Source organism: Elephantulus edwardii, unplaced genomic scaffold, assembly GCF_000299155.1.
Source record: "Elephantulus edwardii isolate Elephantulus edwardi_28Jun2011 unplaced genomic scaffold, EleEdw1.0 scaffold00014, whole genome shotgun sequence".
In the NCBI taxonomy this organism is placed as follows: domain Eukaryota; kingdom Metazoa; phylum Chordata; class Mammalia; order Macroscelidea; family Macroscelididae; genus Elephantulus; species Elephantulus edwardii.
In genome coordinates, this window is record NW_006399764.1 from 7,871,819 (window position 1) to 7,882,662 (window position 10,844).

Below are 10,844 nucleotides of genomic sequence, written 5' to 3' on the forward strand. Positions count from 1 at the left end.
TTCTTCCCACATACTTTGAAAACAGATATGGCATTTGCTCAACAGGAAAACAAATGTTTTGCTGCAAATATGTTGATGAAAATTCAAGTCATAGCACACAAAGGAAATTGCCACATCCATTTACAGTTTTTGTAGGTAGTTTTCTCACTCTGGCTTGATTTACAGACACCTGAGCATTTTAAGTGTATAAAAAGATGCCTAGACATTCTAGTGAATGAAGATGGGTGCATGGAATTCAGTCTTGCTCTTACCTCTGTTTGAGGGCAGTCTCCTCCTCTTTAGATTTCCAGCCTTGAAAATCTGGAAGATCATTTTGAGTCAGAAGAAAAAGTAGATGGCAATGAGTCCTTTACCTACGTTCTCTATCTAGGTTCAACAGGGCTTGCAAATTGAGAACTCTTCAGAGTGGAGTGTAACTGAGGGGTGGAGTTGAGATTATCAAATACACCTGGGGCTGCAGAAGAAAGGAAATGGAAAGCTTGAGCTCCACACCAATCCCTAGTACGAAAGGTGTTTTGGTTGGTAATTTGTGTCTGTAACTAGTCCTTACCTCAGCCCTTCTTTGAATTCTTTTTTTCTTTTCTTTCCCTAAAATCAGAGAGTGAACATTATTGCTTCTGTTCCCTCATCGGATAGAACATGTCTCAGGGATACTTGTTTTCTTGCTGCTGTATGAACACACATCAAAACCTTGTAGTTGACAGAAACAGACTTTGAAAAACATCAGTGATCCCAAAATAAAATGCAGGTGATTTCTGCCTTTAAATAACTCCTTACGGCTGTGATCTATCACTTTAAAGGCACCAGTTACCAACTAGAGGAGGAGAAATAATAGCATTGATATGATGGCTTTCCTCCAATTTAATTGATTCATAGGGGCAAGTAGAAACTGTACGGTTAAAAGATCAGTTTCAATTTATACAGAACTTTGTTTTTCCGCCATATTAAAGACAAAAACAAATGGCCCATGTATAATAGATGCAGTTTTGATCCTTCTAAACAGGTAGGGAAATTCCGTTTGCTCCATAAGTCATGGTAAAGCATGCAATACCTATAATTTCTGGCTTTCTTTGTAGATTAAGAGAAGAAAAACCTACATTAAAATGTTGACTGCTATGTGAGGAGTATGTGAATATATATGTCAACTTAACACATAAATTTTAGAAGGCTGGTGTTCTAATTCCCATTTTACAAATGTGGAAAGCAGGTTTCAAAGTGGTAAAGTAACTTATTTCAAAGCCACATGTTTGGTAAATGGCATAAACAGGGTTTGAACCTAACAGAAAAATGTGACCTTGAGCAAACACTATATTCATTTTCCATTTTCTGCACTATTTAAATACAATCTAATCTCACTGGCACCATGGGCAAAATTTAGTTGGGATGATTACCAAAAAATGTATCTGTGGGGAACAAGTGGGACAGCTGCTTTAATTCTAAACTGTTTTCCAGTATTTCTACTTGGTGGCAGATACGAGAAAAGTTAAGTATACAGCAGTCACTGACTTCAAATTAAGTGGTAATGAATGCAGATTTCCATGAAGATTCCACCAGTTAGTAATTACAGTTTTATTGCAAGTCGAAATGGTGAAATAAACTCAGTCTCCACTGTCCCATACATGTAATTGATGAGTTAATTTGTCTTCAGCGCTCTTGCTGTTCTAATATTTCTTCATCGACGCCATGAAAATTAATAGGATGCAAAATGTATAAAATTATACCCACTAAAAAACCTACTGTACAGTACCAGGGAGGCGTATTTATTTCATCTGTGGATGGTACGGGGTCACCATCTTTTTTTTTCCCCTTTCCCAGTGACATTTTCAGATTTGACATTCTGTGACATTTTCAGTTTAATATTGCTAATACCCTGGCTGCAGAATTAAAAGTGCACCCCGAGGAAGGGCTGAATGCAGCCACATCAGGGGAGTCGGACTGCCTTTTCCTTCCTTAACAAATGTTTACATGTAAACTGTATGAACATTAGATGTGGGGGGAGGGGGAAGACGACTTTTTCCCCTTCCATTTTTTTGTGAGATGGAATCAACTCTAGGTTTTCAGGAATTGATTCGTCATTGTAATAGTGATGTAAAAAGAACAAACTTGAGGTTCTGCCAGCGGGTTACCCAGGGACCATACAGTAAATGTCTAAAGCAGAGACTGAATGGAAGGAGTCCACCATACAGGAGGTGAGGCAGCCTGGCCGAGCTAAAGAGAGCTGAAGAAAAGTCTTGACAATTATGATTCTGAAGCCACAGGAGTCTCTCCACTCAATAGCCCTACCTGATGAATAAGCCACGATGTTAATTGAATGTTGATGCTCACTGACATTTATATAGGGTTCTGTTTGATGAGTGAAAGGTTAGATTCATTTTTTTAAGTGAGGTTGATACAGCAGCTCTGCCCGACCGTCCAGGGGCAATCCCGGTGGGTTCCTACTGTATTCCAAAAGCGCTGCTCCCCTCAGCCCCAGCCCGCTCGCTGCTGATGTAACATATTCCATACACGGCTTTCCTCCCCCCACCCCACCCCACCTTGCATTGGGAAGAATATCCTTAAAGAGTCAATCATTACAAAGAGTGAAAAACGTGTGCTACAATCCCTGCAGGAACGTGGTTCAAGTCCACCCACTGCCCTGTGGGAAAAAGCTGGGCAATCTCTCCCATGAGATAGACTGCCTCTGAAAACTCACCAGACGGTCAGCTATGGGTGTGTTCTGACTGGATGGTACACAACAGCAACAACCACCCATTGCTGGCTAGTCAATTCCATCGCAAAGCAACTAACTGTGACAAAATAGAAGCGCCCCTTGGGGTTTACAAGAGCCAAGTTCCAACTCCAGTGGGACAGCTGTATGGTTCGAAGAGCCCTTTCCAGTAGGCAACCAAGTCCTTAACCAATGCTCTATCAGGCTCCTTCAGGCTACAGTACAATCACTTCGAAGCCCAAACAAGCTTTTCACCTAAAATTAACTCTTGTTTTCTTCTACCATCATCAGTATCCAACACTCTTTTTGAAGACCTGAACTCTAATCTCTGAACATGGGCCCTTACTTAGTTGAGTTAGGTTTAGTTCTGAGAGACAAAGAGCCTGGAATGAACCCAGAGACGTCCATCCAATCAAGTAACAAAACAAGCCATAAAAACTTGTTTCTGATCCACGATGATGTTGGTTTTAGAAGTCTTAGACATGCCTGAGCCAAGTCACATTCCTTGATAAGCAAGGTAAAAAGATGGCCTTACTTAAGCTTAGTTAACAATTTGTAGCAAACAACTGCATTTTTTTCACCACATTAAAGATTCTGTCCCTAGGTATGACTGCAACTATCTCTCTCAACCCCACAGGATCTTCTGAAAACTCGAAGCCTCCTCAAGTTTGCAATTCCTGAAAGGGATGGAGCAAGCAGAAAGCACGGTAAAGGTAGGCTCACTTGTGCGTACTCAGGACTCTGCACCCACCGATTTCACGCAGCTTTCCCTGTAAGCACAAGCAAGCTCATGTTTACCTTGCTTGTTGGGTAATCCACTCTTGCTGAGTGTTCTTTAGGGTGCTTCCATGATGCCCTGGTGCAGACACAGGATCTTACAAAGTCAATATATGCCAAATGCTAAGCACTACCTCCCAGAACTTCTGAAAAGCAAACAATCCCATAAAAAGACCACAGTCCTGGAGGGCCTGGCGCCTACTACTGTGGGATTCATTCTGTTGAAATTTCAGATTATAAAAGCCATATAAACAAAGCAGTGACCTTTCAGTCAGCTAGATGCTGTGCCCTATTGGTCGTAATGTTGCAACCAAAGATTTATGGCAAAGGATCACAAGGGTGCGGACGAGGCTGTCGGGTTGCCGGTGTTGGTAAGGTTGAGTTCAGCATTACTAATGCATCGATATAAATAATAACACGTGTGAATATTGCTGTTATTTCCCTTTGTGGCACAGGTGTTCCTTTCTAGTTGTTGCTGTTTTTAAAAACGAAAAAAGTTAAGCTATATGCTTTGCATAGAATGATTTTGGAAAGATAACATTCTTCTCGATTACTTTTACCAAGCATTTAAATATAAAGATGCTTGGATATTTCCCCCATGCCCCATCAGCATCAGTCGATTGATTTCTTCACTTTTCATGCATGGGAATTATAAAAGTTATGTATGCTCCCATTTTCAATATTTGGCTACTGTTTCTCTTTAACACAATTTGAGATGTATTCATTACTAAGTTGTATAGAAAATATATTCCTTAAAAATAGACATTTTCTCAGGTAGAAAAAAAAAACCCACTTGGGGTTTGTTTTCCTTGAAGCTTTACATGCATATAGCTTAACTATTTGAAAAAAAAAAAGGCAACACATCAACAACAAAGAAAAATTCTGCAGCAAAGGAAAATAATAGCAAGTTTCATACTTGATTTATATAGATGCATAGTAATCCAGGGACAATTGGAGGATTTAGATGTGAGCACTAGGATTGACCAATTTAAGCCATAAAATCCTTTTTATATAGAAAAATGGTACATTGTGACACACAGGCCATTGTTACAAAGGTTTATCTCAATTCTCACAATAGCCATATGGGATTACATTCTGCCTGTAGATGTCTATTAAGAAAACACACAAGTATGATACAATCATTGGTGTAGTGGGTCCTGGGAAAAAAGTATTGAATCTAGGAAAAAGTTCCATAAAAAGGCAGTCATCTACTTTTTCTAGTAGTTGTTCTGAGGTACCATTGAGTTGAGGACGACTCATAGCAACCCTATGAACAACAGATCTGAACCCTGTTCTGTGCCATCTCCACAATCTTTGACACATCAAGCCCATTGCTGTCCTAACTATGCCAGTCCATCTGGTCAAGAGTCCTCTGTTGCTTCGCTATAGCTCCACCTTTCCAAGGAATAGCCACCCTTAGCAACATGCCTAAAGTGTGTAAGATGAAATTTTATCACCTTTGTCTCCAAGGAGCACTCCAAGCAAACTTTCCAAGACACATCTGTTTGTTCTTTGGCAGTCTATAGGATACTGGCAGTCTAACACCACAGGTCAAAAGCATGAATTCTTTCTGTTATCTTTATTTATTGTCCAGCTCTCTGATGCATACTAAGGGACTGAAAAGATCATGGCCTGAATCAGGACCACCTTAGTGTTCAAAGCGACAATAGAGTAACATATTTCATAACCTGTTGAAAGAAAAATAATGTTTAGTTTTTGTAATTTAGTGTATGAAGAAAAATTACATAGAAGAAAAGAACATTTATTTAAAGTGGATTCAATAAATATGCTGTCTAGACTTTGACACTGGAGACATAAATGAAGGGAACATTTTTTTTAAATGCCTTGAATAAACTAAAGAGTATTAGAACCGTTTAACATAAGTTTTGTAGTGGTGGTTGTGTTAAATGCCATCAAGTTGTCCATGAACTATAGCAGTCCTGTGAAGGACGGGATCTGTGCCCTGCCTGTCTTATACCACCCTTTTTGTCTCCAATGTGTAGGTATGAAAGAGCTGTTTGTGTTTTCTCTTTTTTATCTCTCACTTTTTTTTATTTTATTCTGATTTATTTACAAAGTTTAAACACATTGTTTCCACAAAAGATCCTTCCCATTTCCTTGACCCCACCCATCTATCCAATTTTGCAACTCTGTGATTAACACTCTACCCCCACCCATCCCCACTCCTCTATTTCCACCCTCGGCCCCACCTTAGATCCTCTTGCTCATTCTACAATAATGATTTAATGCCGTATTTATGGGACTGAGTTCATTCACTCAGCATAATGCTCTCCAGTCCCTCCCAAGTTAAGTAGTAATTTACAAAATCATTGATCCTGCATGCTTGTATGACTGTACCACAACTTTTCAATCCATTTGTTTATGGTTGGACTTCTGGGCTGTTACCATGTTCTTGTGATGGTGAATAATGCTGCTATGAACATTGGTGCACGGATTTCTGTTTGAGCCTCAGCTCTCATTTTCTTGGGGTATAATCCAAGCAATGGAATAGCTGGGTCATACGGAATTTCTTACTGGATCTGATATGTTGAAGAAAGTGAGGCATTTGCAGAAGGAGTGGCATCCATTTCCTAAACAACTTTCCTCTGAAAACTCTATGAACTCTAATACATGTCGATAGTTGTAGAGGGCCTTCAAACCTTTTGTTCACAGGGTCGCTATGAGCCATGCTCGACTCAAAGGCAATCAACAACAACAAGAATGGTTAACTTTGTAAGTCTAGATAATAGAACTATGTATTCTGTTGTTGTGTGCTGTTGAATGGGAAATGACCCATAGCTGACCTTCCAGGAGTTTTTCAGAGGCAGTAGTTGCACAGGAGGAGATAGTCCCTCCTTCTTCCTCAGAGGAGCTGGTGGATTCTAATTGGGAGCCTTTGGGATTGCAGCCCAGCTTCTGGCCAGTAAGCCAGTAGAGCTCCCTAGAAATATATCTAGATTTTAATGACACATATGTAAATAAGCACAAGTAAGCATGCACACTGTGTTTTATAAACATACTATATACTTGATAGAGAAATATAGTGAAAGCAAAAATTAGTTATTGACATGGACATCGTGGTTTCCACTACTTCTCAACTTTCTTCCTTCTTTTCTATGTCCTCTGGCACTCTTGTTATGCGTCATCGAGTCGCCCACAACTCATAGCAACCCTATGTACAACACCTCTGAACCCTGCCCCGTCCTGAGCCAATACTGTCATCTCTGACAAATCTAATCCCATTTCTCTAGTCACTGACTCAATCCATCTCATCCTTGTTCTTCCTCTCCTGCACTGTCTCACCACCCTTCCAAGGATGATGTCCTTCTCCAAGGACTGGTCCCTCCTGGCCATGTGCTCAAAATATGTGAGAAAAAGTCAATATCCTTGCTTCTAGGGAGCAGTTTGATTTTACTCTCTCCAGAACAGACCTGTTCATTCTCCTGGCAGTCCACAGTATGTTCAACACTCTTCTCTAGCACCACAACTCAAAGACATCAAACCTTCTCCTATCATCCTTAGTTAAAAAGAAATTTGTCTTGGAATAAATACAGACAGAGTAATTATTGGAAGTGCAGATGATGAGACCTCATCTCACACACTTTGGGCATATTCTCTGAAAGGACCAGTTCATGTTTCCAAGCATCATGTTTGCAAAAATAGTGGTTCTATCAGAAGAGAAAAACCTTGGAGAGAGGAAATGACATAGTGATTGCAACAACAGCGTGCAGTACAGCCAATATCGTGAAGATGACGAACGACAGAGCTGGCTTCTATTCTGTTGTATATAGGGTCACTATTCGTTAGATGATTTGATGTCAACGAACAATAACAATACTAGCAACATTGCCGATGGAATTTAAAAAGTACAACCATTTAAGAAAGACAATTAGAACCACTTCATACAGTGATTACCTATAAATCATACTCCTGGCCAGAGGCCTTTGTTATATAAAAGTTAACATAATGCATAAACAATCATGCTTATTGTAATATTGTTTGGAAAAAGCTCAAACATGGAATAATTCAAATGTAAATCAATAGTATAAACCACTTCAAACGTTATGGAATAGCCGTACGAAGAGATACTATCAATTAATGGCAATGAAAAGTCTCATGTAATCATGGACTATTTCATAAAGACAACATGTCACAAAAGAAGCCAGACACAAGGATGCACACTGAGATTTAAAAGATGTTCAAAAGATTGGTACAGCCAAAGTGTATGTTAAGCAATGCATGCTTAAATAATGAAATTATAAACAAAAATATAGGGGAGTGGTTCTAAGGCATCACATTTTTCATGTTTAAGGTTTATTTTCTAGTTCTTTGGGTAGTTGCTGTGTATTTTCAGTTTTGTCAAGGTCATAGTCACAGTGTTAACATGGTAAGGTAAAAAATTAGGTATATAAATTTGCTTATTTGTATATATATATATATATTTGTATTGTCATCTCCTAAATATATGAAATATTTATAAACTATCCAAACATATCAAGTACATCAATTTTATATCTGTTTCTTGAAAGAGATGACATTATATGAGCACTATTACCAACTTTGAACATACCGTGGAAAACAAAGAAGGTCTGTCTTAAAGAGAGTGAAACCAAGTTTCTCTTTGGAGGCTAGGATTTTGAAGCTCCATCTTACATACTTTGGACACGGGAACAATCCTTGGAAAAGGACATCACGCTTGAAAGGGTGGAAGGATGGCTCAGGAGAGGAAGACCCCGGATGAGATGGATTGATGCAGTGACTGGGGCAATGGGTGCAGGTGTGTCAAAGTCAGTGAGATTTGGCCAGGACAGGGCAGGCCTCAGAACTATTGTACATAGGGTCTCTATGAGTCACAGGCGACTTGATGGCACATAACAACAACAACAACATTACCAACATTAAAATTTTATTTTTAAGAATAAGGAAGTTTTTAATATTAGATGAAAGTTAGTGATTTATGAACAGGTGTGAAGGTACTTTCTGCTACCTTGGTGGTATTGTGTTATTCTACAAGGCTGGTGATAATGAGTGATGGCTTTGTGACAAAATATGACACTATATTTCTTGTTTAAAGACATTTTATTTTACACATTTTTATATTTATTTCATAATAAATTAATTGCTATCAAGTCAGAACTGACTCAATGTTCCACCTGCAGGGGGTTTTCAGAGACTGTAAATTGCAGAAGAGGGAATTGTTCATCTTTCTCCTGTGGAACAGCTCGTAGATTTGAACCACTTGCCTTTGGGTTGTCAGGGCAGCTCCTTATTTCTGTGCCAAAATTTACTATGGAAAATATGGGCTTTTCAAGTCAAATGAATGTCAAAACTACGCATAAAAGCTGTCTAAATAATATGGGGTAACATTAACTTCTTTTACTGAAACTCTTTGTTGTGTTTTATTACTGGTCCTCTTGGCTATTAGACAGGCTGCAAGAGACACTAGCAGGAATTTATTGATACCTGAGAAACAGTAAAGTCTTAAAATGCCATCCATTTTGCTCCAGGAAGGCAGTTAGATTTCACAGTAAATGACTGAGAGGAAGATTTAAATGTCTTCTACTGCTGTTGGGCTGACTGTTCCCCTTCTCTTTCTTAATTGTGAACAATTTGTATAGTCTCAAGATGTAAACAGGTGATTTTAGCACCTCATGACTTCTCTACAGTAAAATAGAACTTACATACCCAAAAGCCATTTAAGGTAGGAGACTCCTATTGTTAGTTTCCTGATGAGTTTATGGCCTCTGTGATTACCCAGGCAGGGGAACCAAGTGGAAAATTTGCATTGAACTATTCAGACTCTAAGCACTATTGGGAAGGATGGGGCAATCCATCAATCAAGGAAACACCATCAAAGTCACCGAGCATTCCACTGGTGCTGGACACATTCAATTTCTCACATACTTCTGCTGAAGTTTGACTTTCAAAGCAGCTATTCTCCACAGCAACCACTTCTCAGGCCTCATTTTTCTTTTGTTTTGTTTTGAGGTTGGTTGTATCATTTCCTCTCAGTTTAGCAGAAATACAAGCCTGACTCATTGATACTTTGCTAATCTGCAAAGAGGAACTGAAAATCACAACAAAACAAAGCAAAACAAAACAAAATAGCAAACCACTTTCAAGGGTTCAATTCTCACTTCTTTTATTATTATTATTATTTTTATTATTGATTTTAATGAAAATTTAGAGAGGTTTTGGATTTCCATTCATTGTTGCACTTTTCTCCCTGCCCACCCCTCCCCTCCAGTTCATTCTTCTCTTTGAAAAGTAAAAGAAAAATTCTTGCATTGCTATACAATCCTTCCCCCCAAGTCCACTCCACTGTGCAGCCTTAGTTCTGAACTCCTGTCATGACAATAATACCTAATCATATATCCCTTTTAAACAGTTCTCTCTCTCATCTGTTTCAATGCAGTATACATATTTTATCCCATCTTTCTCAGTCTCTCTGCAACCCCTGTGTCAGTCCTGTTTTACAACAGTGGCCCTAAACAGTATTTACTCTTTAGTGACTGAGATATTTCACTCTGCATAATGTCCTCCAGGGTCATACATTTTGAATAATATTTCATGAGTTCTTTGTCTTTCAGCAGCATAGTATAGTGTGAATATGCCACTTCTAGAAGGGAATAATAGGCTTCCACTGTGCTCACTCAATTCTAAATTCTAAAGAGCCTGTGGGTGCAGAGTAGAACTGCACTGCTTAGGGTTTCCATGGACTCTTAGAAGACCTTCAGGCCTTTCTTACAAGGCACTTCTGAGTAGGGCCAGTCAGTGTTCTGAGCAGCACCCCACACTTTGCTGTTTGCACCACACAATGATCCAGTGAAGCAAAAAGGGATAGAAAACCACTGTTTTTATTGATTCCAATAAATACGAGAAATAGGTTTGTATGTGCACATCCTACACAGTGTGGGAATAAGCACAATATCAGCATTGGATCCTAGGCCATCAGTCATGTTGAAGCAGGTGGACAGTACTGGTAGAAGTCATTTCAGACGAAATGGATTGGTGTGTGACTTAAACACACAAACCCCAGCTCCTCCGTGTATTCTGAAACAATAGAGGGTAAGCCAAATCCAGAACGCCTTGATTTGTTTAACAACTAGAAATGTGTTCCTCTTTGCAGGGTGACCCTATGGAGGGTTAAGCTGATCTGCTGTGCTGAGCAAACAGAGGGCTGCTCACACACAGCATCTGCTGGGGACTCGGGAAAGCTGTTTTCCCTTAATAGATTCCATTTTCCATTTTTATTTCTTCTGGTGTGTAAACTCTTAAAGAAATGATGCATTGCATGGAAATTCATCTACAGCTGAGAGTGCAAATAAGGGAAGAAAAACAAAATCATAAAACACATTAA